Source organism: Phallusia mammillata, chromosome 8 (assembly GCF_965637545.1).
Source record: "Phallusia mammillata chromosome 8, kaPhaMamm4.hap1.1, whole genome shotgun sequence".
Taxonomy (NCBI): Eukaryota; Metazoa; Chordata; class Ascidiacea; order Phlebobranchia; family Ascidiidae; genus Phallusia; species Phallusia mammillata.
The window spans coordinates 9,247,794-9,258,630 of record NC_137259.1 but is presented as its reverse complement, the minus strand read 5'-3'; the positions used below and the strand labels follow the sequence as shown (position 1 = coordinate 9,258,630).

General features: G+C 36.3%; 1 long non-coding RNA gene across 1 annotated transcript; it reads right to left on the bottom strand.

The window, feature by feature from the left end:
* Positions 1-5,423: 5,423 nt before the first annotated feature.
* LOC145204781 (uncharacterized) lies at positions 5,424-6,978 on the bottom strand. The gene is made up of 3 exons (XR_013853528.1): positions 6,702-6,978; positions 6,551-6,612; positions 5,424-6,080 (listed from the first exon to the last, which is right to left on the bottom strand). It is a non-coding gene; the product is annotated as an uncharacterized LOC145204781 (long non-coding RNA).
* Positions 6,979-10,837: the final 3,859 nt, after the last annotated feature.

The following is a 10,837-nucleotide window of genomic DNA, read 5'->3' as shown; positions in this document are numbered from 1 at the left end:
GGCAACCCTGATTTTCGGGCCACTTATAAAATGTGCTTACAGGCCAGCAGACCCCTAATCCAGCACTGGTTAAAGGTACAGAATTTGATAGTTTCTATATTTTAGGTGTATTTAAATACATTTAGCATAGGTTCCATGGGCCGATACAATAGAAATGCAATTTGACAGGCCAAAATGTCTCGATTGTTTCTCTTTGTGGCCCCAACATTGAGTGGTTTGGTAGAGCTACTAACATAAGAACACAAAACAGACAAAGTTTACTAAATACCGATAGGTGGCGCATAGAGCAATTGCGTTTACCTATAAAAAATCAAATAATGTGAAAATGCTGGCGGTTAGGGCTATTAAGGTCGGGTTGAAGTTTTATAATCTAAATAGCAATAAAACCAACTTATAAACTTAGTTCCCAACCCTTTCCGAGTCTCACTGTTAGTTCAAATAACATCAACTATCAGTATGTAACAAACTTTGTCTTTTGTGATCGAGTTCTTATTTTAGCCCACCGTCCCTTTTAACTAGTTTTTTTGTTTTGTTTTTATTGTTTTCAAATTACACAAAACAAACATCCAATGGCAGTTCGTGCCTTCGTGGACTTACAGACAGCCAAAAAAAATTGAGATTGGGCAGGAACTTGGCCGAATGGTCTGGCGCGCCTGACCCACGTAGGCTACAGACATAAAAAAAAACCTTGATCGGGATTCTTCCCCGGGAGTGTCCTGGGTTCGAACCCCGTGAAAAAAAAAAGATTGTTAGCGGAAAATTACAAAAATTGTATGGAGACTTTAAAAAATTGGCCAATTTAAGTTTTTAATTGTTTATTCTCACCCTCACACAGTCGGGCGAAAGGGAAAAAAGGCAGGTGGCCATGTGCAGCAATCGCTTTGCAGGCTAGTCACAAAGTTCCAGGTACGAGTTTTTGTGTTGAGATTATAATTACCCTATATAGCTATCGTAGAAGATTAGGGTTTGGCCGATACTGTATCAGCCCAGATACCCGATGCTAGGCCCATACGTCCTCTTTTTGGAGGCCAAGTTGTCCTCCGAGGACAAGAAAAAATGCCCAAATGTCCTCCTCTTAAAGGAGTTTCTGATGTATCAAATACATATATGACAATTGTGCTATTCAAAACAGCAAAATATAGATCTTCAACTAATTTTTTAAAGAATACAGGTTTTCCTTTTTTAATAAACAAGCTTAATCATTTTAATGTTGTGGTGTGATAAACGTCAAACTCAGTGGCGGCTCGTGCCTAAAATTTCTGGGGGTGCTGCCCCAATTTTTAGCCTTTATTGGACAAATATAAGTTGGCAATATATAGAAAAGCTACATTTCTAGTTTTCTAGTCATTGTTTTGTGTAGAAAAACAAGTACCGGTAATACAAATCTTAATTAGCAACTCCATTGTGACGTAATGGTTGTTACGCAATAATGTACACGGGTGTAAACAGCAGACGGTATCATTGGGGAATTTTGTTTACTTGCACAGCGACAGGCCAAACCCAATAACATGCAGTAATAATGTGGCACAAAAACACACGTGACACAGACTCGAAACAAAGCGGTTGTAAATACGGTGAAACACAACAACAGCATGTAGAAAAAAATTATTAATAAATGAGTCGAAAAAGGTCGAAGTATTTCAATTGGACAACATTTAAGTAAAACTGGTTGAAACCAGGGAGTCGAACCACTTGTCATATGGGTTCAGGTTCGGTTCGGGTTCACCTCGTTTTGTTTTTAAGGGTTCGGGTTCAGTTCCGGTTCGACTCCCTGGTTATTAACCGGTGGGAAATTTCCCACTAGTGAGAAATTTGATGTTTTCGGAGGGAAATTATGTAAGCTTGAAAAGAGCAAACTCGGGCTCGATGGTCGAAACCGGCTTTGAATTAACCGTTGAAAGTTACTTTACTAACATTTTTCTGCAACAACATGTAAGATTGATTTAACCAAGGTTTACAAGACACATACAAATCCAAAGGCCGTTTGTTACATTGTATTGTATTGTATTGTATTAATTTTGAAACCGTGCATGAAAATGGTACGTAAGAACACGAAAACACTACACTAGTGACACGGAATCGGGAAACAGCTGCAAAAACCTCACGGTTGAAAATACGCCAATGTCAAAATTTTTACAAAAAAGGACATAATATTGTCAGACGCAGCAGCCGCACCCTTAAAAAGACTAAACATCACAGACAAGACTGAAACCATCAATGACTTTGCTATTGAGCGCGAATAGAAGCCTTTCCTTTGTTGATTGTGATGCAATAAATGACTAATGCAAGCATAGCAGACTCTTCAGTATTCCAAAAAGTTTAATCTCTCACAGAAGCACTATTTAAACTAAATAAGATTGCAGTATACCTTTAGGGTCCAGACCAAAGCGCTCAACAAAATTATTTCACTTTCTTAAAGAATATTCTTTTTTGTTAACGTAGGGCACAAAACATGTTTATAAAAATAACAGAGGGGGGAATTCGAAGTTGGTGATTGACTTTAGTGGGAAACTACACCAAATAGGTTAAGAACCACTGGGTTATAACAATGACTACTAACTAACACACTTGCTATTCAGTCATTAATATGGTCATGTATCATCATAGAATACTAAACAACAATCCGGCACTGCCTTTATGTTTAGTATTCTATGGTATCATTTAACTACCTTATAGCCACAGTCAGCATTTTCAACATATTCCATTACACGTCACAGATTATAATTGCCACACAAAAAATAGCCATAAAGCTTTTTATTTGTATTATAACTGACAAATTCAACAACCACATTACATTTGTGCCAGAACTTGTTTATTCAACATCTTTTCTTAATTTTTGTGTACAACTATTAATTGTTTGTAAGTTTCTTAACTGCTAAACTTGCTGCTTTATTTGGTGGCAAATAGCTTATAATTCCTTTTTTGAAGTCCAAACTCTGCAAGCTTTGAAAATTACAACACTCTCACTTAAATTTAAAACATATCATTAAACCTTGTGCTTCTATTTTACAACCAAAATGAATCAGAAAGCTATAGTTTAAGCAAAATAATTGATAGCTTCTTCCTTGATTTCCAAATGACAACCAAGAAACCGTTTTTGTTTTTTTCTATTTAGTGCTATCACTGCAAGTGCAAGTCTTTTTGGAAATAATGGTGTTCCTTAGAAACGTTTGCATCCTTTTCAGTGTTGACATCCTTTTCAAGAACCGTTTTGCCTTTGAGAGACTCATGGAAATTGCTGGCTAACTGGCCTTTCCTTTGAAAGTTTCAGTAACTTTTCTAACAACAGGATATGTTTGGTGGTCACTACTATCTCCCCTGTAGAATGTTCATTTTTAAGAAACATTTCCTGTGAAGCAATTTAGCAGCTACTGTTTAAAGAAACATAACATGACCATTATATCAATACACAAGATTGCACTTGGTTGCAAATACTGTCCACATGGTGTGTTAAGAAACCAAAACTTGAAATTGTCATCACTAAGGTATTTCAAAATTCCTGTTGCTTGTGCAATTGTTTGTTCTGCATTTAATATTGCCTGAATTTCAGTGAGGCATTTAACTTTACAGTGTGAGTAGTTCTTGTGGTTGCTTATTCCTGCTTGACATATTTGGAATAGAAGATGTTTTATCCCAGTTTTCTTAACTTTTTATTCAGGTTTTTATTATAAAGGTTCGTGACTTTTCAAAGTGTTAGATGACCTTTTTCTTTTTCAAGGTGGTAGATACACTTTCTAATTCAATGATAACTGCAAAAACTAAAGCCCACTTACAGTCATCTTAAAAATTCACGACTAACGTTTAAACAAATCAATTAAAACATGGCAAAAAATTGTTTAACTGTACTCACTGTCGAACTTAGAATATAGCAAACGGGTTTGGTTTTGGAACACAATATAGACCCGGAACAGACAACACAACTACAGCGGCCGGTTCTCACGCTGCGTGATTCGTGGAGCTGCGCGAGCCGCAGCACCCAGTCGCCTATTTCGCCCGGCATGTAGCTTTTCCAAGTGCGCATGCGCACAAGTGCAAAACGGCATGAAACGTCACGATTCGTCATGAAACTGGAGCTGCAGTTCCACCATAGATAACATATTAATGCCATAATTTTTTTTTAAATGAAAAAAATGCCGATCAAGGCGGAAATTATACTTATAAAAATTATACTTAGGAATACAAAAATAAGTATCATGAAAGTTATCTGTATTGTTGTGGTAGGAATATTAAGTGAAAATATCTAGGGGGTGCTGCAGCTCCGCAGCACCCTAGCACGAGCCGCCCCTGGTCAAACTTAATCCAAACTATATTGTATATCATTTAATTTCTGGAGCTTTTATTTTTTGGGGAGCCTTAAATTGTTTTTTTATGTTCTTTTCAACAATGTGTCCTCCTTTTTGGGGATGGAAATAGCCTATGGTAGGCCTACCCGATGCCATGTGCGGTATCGCTATATCCGATACCTACGCAGTATCAGAAAAAACACAGAAAAAAGATTTGGCGAATTTTAGGACTAAACGTATTTCGGATTTTCAAGTTTTTTGTTATGGTGGGGTAAGAAGTGGAAGTAAAAAAACGGAAACGAATAGCAAGTCACCTGTCAAATATAACCTACTAACTCTGCATTGTTAATCTATTGCACCTCAACTAGGGTCACCTTGGATCAAGTTAAAATCGTTACAGTGCTTTAAAAACTACCACTAAATACTGCTTTGGAATAGCTAAATGCAAATTTGCACATCAAAAAGTGGCTATATAACAAGTAGCACACCTTGGATTCTTTGTCGTTGGCGCAAAGAAATTATTAACAAAAATAATAGAAAAAGAGTTTTTTATTAAGTTACATGTTTTTGTGTTTTGCTATGATAGTACAGCATGGGTAAACCCCGGTCAGAAAATAAACGGAAAGTGAGTAATGCATTTTTTATGTAGTCACTAAAGTATCGGGTCACAGTACTTTGATGAATCAAAACTGGTTATTGGGTCAATCCTAGTTTTACCATAGTCTTTACATACCCTAGTCTGAAAGCGCACATACATTAAAAGTGGGAAGCTACGCCATCTAGCGGTGGTGTGGCACTTTTGCAGGGTACAATGGAATCGGTATTAAGAAAAGACGCTATCGATGCGTTTTATTCGCGTTTGTTTTACTTGGTCAGCCTTTAACTCATAAAAACGAAGCAAATAAGTTTTATTTTAAACTTTATGCCAAAAATTGTGTGTTTCAAACCGCACATAAAACTTAAATATTTTACTAAGCAAGTATATCGACCAGGCCCACCTAAGTTTTTTTCAACCTTTCTGAAGGTTCCAACATTAATTGTAACGGAAACGTTATTTAAACCGTACTCCAATATTAAAAGTTTCTTGCAGGACACAATGTAAGTTGGTTTGCTGTTAACCAACCTAAAATTTTTTATCCATTATGTAACAATCAAATTGTCTTTATTATCTATAACAATGAACCACATAAACATTTCAAAGCATTTACTTAACAAACAATAATAAAAATCAACAGATTGTAAAAAAACGAAATTTTACAACTGGAAATCAAAATGAGTAATAATAGAGGCAAGTACTGCTCAATACCAGGCTGTTGCAACTCATCACAAAAAAAAAATGTGAACAAAGCATTTATGTGTAGTTCACATTTTAATAAATATGACATACAATTAACAACACAACGAAAATGAAGTTTGGTAGACTACCATCCCAAAACTCACCCCAGAAATGCTTCACTAAATCAATTTCTTCCAGAAGAATAATTAAAAAACATGAGTTACGCCCCAAAAATGACAACTTAGAATCACTTGAGAATTTAGAGTCATAATGAATGATCAATCTGTCCCCAGTATCAAATTGTTGTCAATGAAGATCTCCAGTTTCTTTGCTTTGTTGAAGGCATTCCTCTTCCAAACAACCATGATTTTATTTATAGGCTTTCTTTTTTATTTTCTAAACTTCCAGGTGACAAATAAAATTGTTTGGGCCAAAAAATTTTTTGGGGTGCAAAAAATACATAGTTTTTTATTACCCCATTCCTATAGAAACGTTTGGGGTAAAAACGAACAACAAGATATCTGAAAAAAATTAGAAGCTAGCCAAGTGAAGTCTTTTTTGTTTAATAGGTCATAGTTATGGCACAACACAGAACAAAAGGCATTGACACCAAACTTGTAACAAAAAATCTGCAGGAAAGTTTCTAAAGGTTGTTGAAGACTTTTTAACATACGAATTTTACTACTGTTGTTTCAACCTGCAGAACATTGCCTACAAACAAAATCTGAGAATGGTTTATGGCTTATTTTATAGGTAGAGAATAAATACATCCTATGAAAATAAAACCATTTTAAAAAAAAATTTTGGTTTGGCTGTGAGGGTATTGTTTTTTTTTACCCCAACTTCAGCAAAAATTTTTTTACCCCATTTGACTATACCTTCTATAAAAAAGTGTTTTAATGCTGTTTCTTATCTCTGTGTAAGCCTTGCTTTACAATGTGTGTTTGTAACTTTGTACATAATTTATTATTAAAACGTTTAAAATACTTACAGCAAAAACTAGTCATTCTTGTGGAGTTATGAACAAAATGCATCAAATACTCCCATAGTGCACTGTTAAAAAAAAACAAGTTAGATAACTTTTTGACAGTTTAACACAGAAGCAAACTCAGTAGTTTAATATACTTTAATACAATACTAACCTTTTTTTTGAATGGTCCAGTTTTTAAACGTTTATCTCTCACAGATAAGTTACTTTCTTCAAAAAGTAAACGGTACATACAACGCGTTATGGTTCACAAACATTGGCAAAATCTCTCAGAAAGATTGGTATAGCTTCTGGCTTTCCCAGTCAAAATAAAGGTGTTGCACATATTTTCTCAAGCATGTAATGATTAAATTAAATTTTAGATCACATTTTTACAGAAAAAAAACTAACACAATAAAAAATTACCAAGTATCACACTTAAAAACACGCTAACCACGCGTTTTTTCAATACAGATTCCATTGTAGCTTGCAAAAGTGCCACACCACCGCTAGATGACGTAGCTTCCCACTTTTAATGCTGTTTTTGCCATTGCGCTTTCAGACTAGGGTATGTAAAGACTATGGTTTTACTATCGCCCTTTCTCTGACAATAAACTGGAAATACAATCTCAGTTTAAACCAGGGGTCGGCAACCTGCGGCCCGCCAAGCAAAATTATCCGGCCCGCAGCTGTTTTTAAAAGTTGTTGCCTATGAAAAAAATCTGTGAGAACAAAGCTACCATTTACCATTTTTGCTTTGTGAATGACAAAGTCTACATAAAACATAGCCTTTGGTTAAATGTAATGAAACGTTTATGTTACGTCACAATCGTGCGTCTGACATCACAGACAACTCACAGATGTAAATTCAAGCATCTAGCAATTATTGTGCTCTTAAGTTTCACTTAGGTTGTTTTACGTTAGTTGGCAATCCGAATCTTTGTCACATTTTAGTTAAATCATGGCAAAACGTAGAAACGTTGATGCTGAGTGCAGAGGTTTTAATGACGAATGGGAAAACAAGTATCTTTTCGTTTACCATTTTGGTAAACCGGTGTGTTTGATTTGCAACGTTTCTAAATTTATTGGTCAAGCAAGGAAGGACAAATTAAGCGACTTAAAAACAGTTTCCTGCAGCAGAGCACTGTATTCCAAAAACAAACCGTCGAAACAGAAAACAATACCCTTGCAAGCTACAAAGTAGCCACATTGATAGCAAACGACAAGAGACCGTTTACTGATGGCGAGTTTGTAAAAAATGTATGATGGCTATTGTTGAAACAGTTTGTCGGGAGAAAACACAAACATTTGCAGATATTAGTCTTTCAGCAAGAACCATCACACGACGAATAGAAGAGATGGCTGAGAATGTTAAATCTGACCAAAAAGATTGCTTTAAGAATTTACAGTACTTAGCGATAGATGAAAGCACAGACATAACAGATACAGCTCAGCTGGCAGTTTTCGTTCGCGGAGTAAACGATGATTTTATTGTTTTTGAGGACTTTGTTAAACTGGTTCCTATCAAGGGTACTACTGCAGGAGCGGATATCCTAAGTACATTACTTCAATGCTTTGAATCCATCTCTCAAAACCAGTGTCCATTCCCACTGATGGAGCCGCATCAATGGTTGGAAAAAATAATGGTGTTGTGTCTTTACTTCAAAAACACATGGAAAGCCAGGGAATCAACAATAAAATTATAAAATTGCACTGTCTCATTTACCAGGAAACTTTGTGTGCGAAGGTTACTAGCCCAAAAGACGTCATGAACGTAGTGGTAAAAGCGGTAAACTTTATTTTGGCTCGAGGTTTGAACCACCATCAATTTCGCCAACTACTCTTACAAGCGGAAAGTCACTACGGCGACTTGCTTTATTTCTCCGATGTCCGCTGGCTTAGTCGAGGCGATATGTTACGAAGAGCGTACACTCTGAAACAAGAAATTGCAACCTTTCTCGAAGACAGAAATATCGAAGCTGCAGAGTTTCGCGACCCACAATGGGTTTCCCATTTTGCATTTTTGGTTGATTTAACACAGCGGTTCCCAAACTGGGGTCCGCGGTCCTTTAGGGGTCCGTGAGGCAATTTAGGGGGGACCGCGAAGCGGTTGAAGTAATTCTATAATCTTACTTGGCGTCAGTTTGTGCCGCTAAATAAGTTTAAATCAAAGTAGAATTGAGAATCGACTGTCTCCATTGCTAAACAGTGGCCTTTATTGAATGACAATTATCAAAAATGCAATTGTTCGCGCACAATCGCAATGTTTTTGTCCTGTTGTGATGTCACATGCTGTCATGATTGTTATGCGCAATTTTGCATAACTAGCTAAAATCCTGCAATCAACTTTCGTTTTTATAAAATACACATTTAGGCTTAAGGACCGTGAGCCCTCGAAATAATGGCAAAGGGACCGTTTTGAAAAAAATATGAAAAAGTTTGGGAACCACTGATTTAACAGGACATTTAAACAGTCTAAATTTGCAGCTTCAAGGAAAGCTCCAATCGATACACGAGATGTGGAGGTATATAAAGGCCTTTGAAACAAAATTGCGACTCTGGGAAAGTCAGCTGGAAAATGCTAACTACGCTCACTTTCCTACATTAAAAGAGATCAAACTGACACGCAATGATTTATTTGTTTCTGTGATACGACATTTAAAAAATGAATTTTCATCCCGATTTGGTGCTATGCGTAATCTCGAAAGTGATCTCAAATTGTTCAGTAGGCCTACTCCATTCGACGTACAGGTCGACGCAGTACAAGCAAAGTATCAAACGGAACTGGTTGAGCTGCAGTGTAGTAATGAGTTAAAAGCAAAATTCCACGCGGAGGGTATCTCTAATTGATTTTTACAAAAAATATCTTGAATGCAAACAATATCCCAACTTGATCGATCATGCTAAAAAGATTGCGTCAATGTTCGGTAGCACATACGCGTGTGAACAACTATTCTCGTCAATGAAATCATAGATACTATAAAACTTTATTATATCTATGATGAAATTAACCAAGAGCAAGTTGAGAACGCAACTTACCGACAATCACCTTCAAGATGTTATGATATTAGCCTCATCTTCCCACCAACCTGAACTTCGAAAACTCTCAAGCAATAAACAACATCAAATATCGCATTAATTAAAGTTGTCAGTAAACGTATTTTGTGTTTTCGTTGATATATGCTGCAACAAAATCTTAAAACGCTAAACTCGTGAGTTTTGAGACCATACAAAACAGTTAAGGAAATGAAACTAAACGTGGAAGGTCAGTGCGGCCCGCTGCTACTATTTCATTTTGAATGTGGCCCGCGGCATGCAAAAGGTTGCCGACCCCTGGTTTAAACGTCTATTCGATGCGCATTATTTGTTGCAGTATGTAGGCTACACATTGGTTAAAATCTTAAACGTTACTATAGTTTTCATCAAACTTACCGAACCCCGTCGGGAAGAAAAGGAAGTCTAAACAAATTGCACACACGCTACACAGTTTCAACGTTTATTACACAAATCGAAAAAGCTAATTTCTCTAGAGAAAATCTAACAACAACATGCTGGTAGCAATTTAATCAATCAAAATATATTTTCACAGTTAAGCTTTTAATGATGCACTGAAGTTTCGGTTCGCCAAAAATATGTTTCGGTTCGCCCAAAAAAAATACCATTCAAAAAAAATTCGGGCCGAAACCAAACTTTTTGATTAAGTGAAATTAATGCATAAAGTTTCACAAGAGGCCATTCAAATATCAATAAACTGACTAATCGTAGTTTCTGTAAAACACGAGCCACGTTGTTGTTTTAGTTGAGTGTGTCATAAACGAGGTCACTAGCAATAAGATTGAAGGTTCCGGACAGGGATTTTACATTCGCTCTGATTTGAATGAATATTCAGTTTCAGCCCGAATCTTTGATTTGGTGCATCACTAGCTTTAACCGCAGTTAGTGTATGGGCAAGACGATAATTGCAGTTCCAAAAACATCATTTTTGAAAAGACAGCACACACAGTGCAGAAGTACAACGAAAATAGTACTTTAATTTTTAACGTTGAAACAGAATTTCCTACATCTACACTTGCAATCATGGCGATTTAGACACAGGAAATGTACCCAACAAAACAGTATGTCACTGTGTTTGGCAAAAAACGGCATTGTTTAAAGGTGGTTTGTGCGTTTGATTCAGTTTTTACCAACGCGCATGAACAGTCTACACTGGCTAAACAATCACAATGATTTTCAAATCTAAATATTTCTACAAGAAGAGATAGCAGATGCTTTGAAAGTTATTGTACGTATGCAATACACAAAACTAAAAAT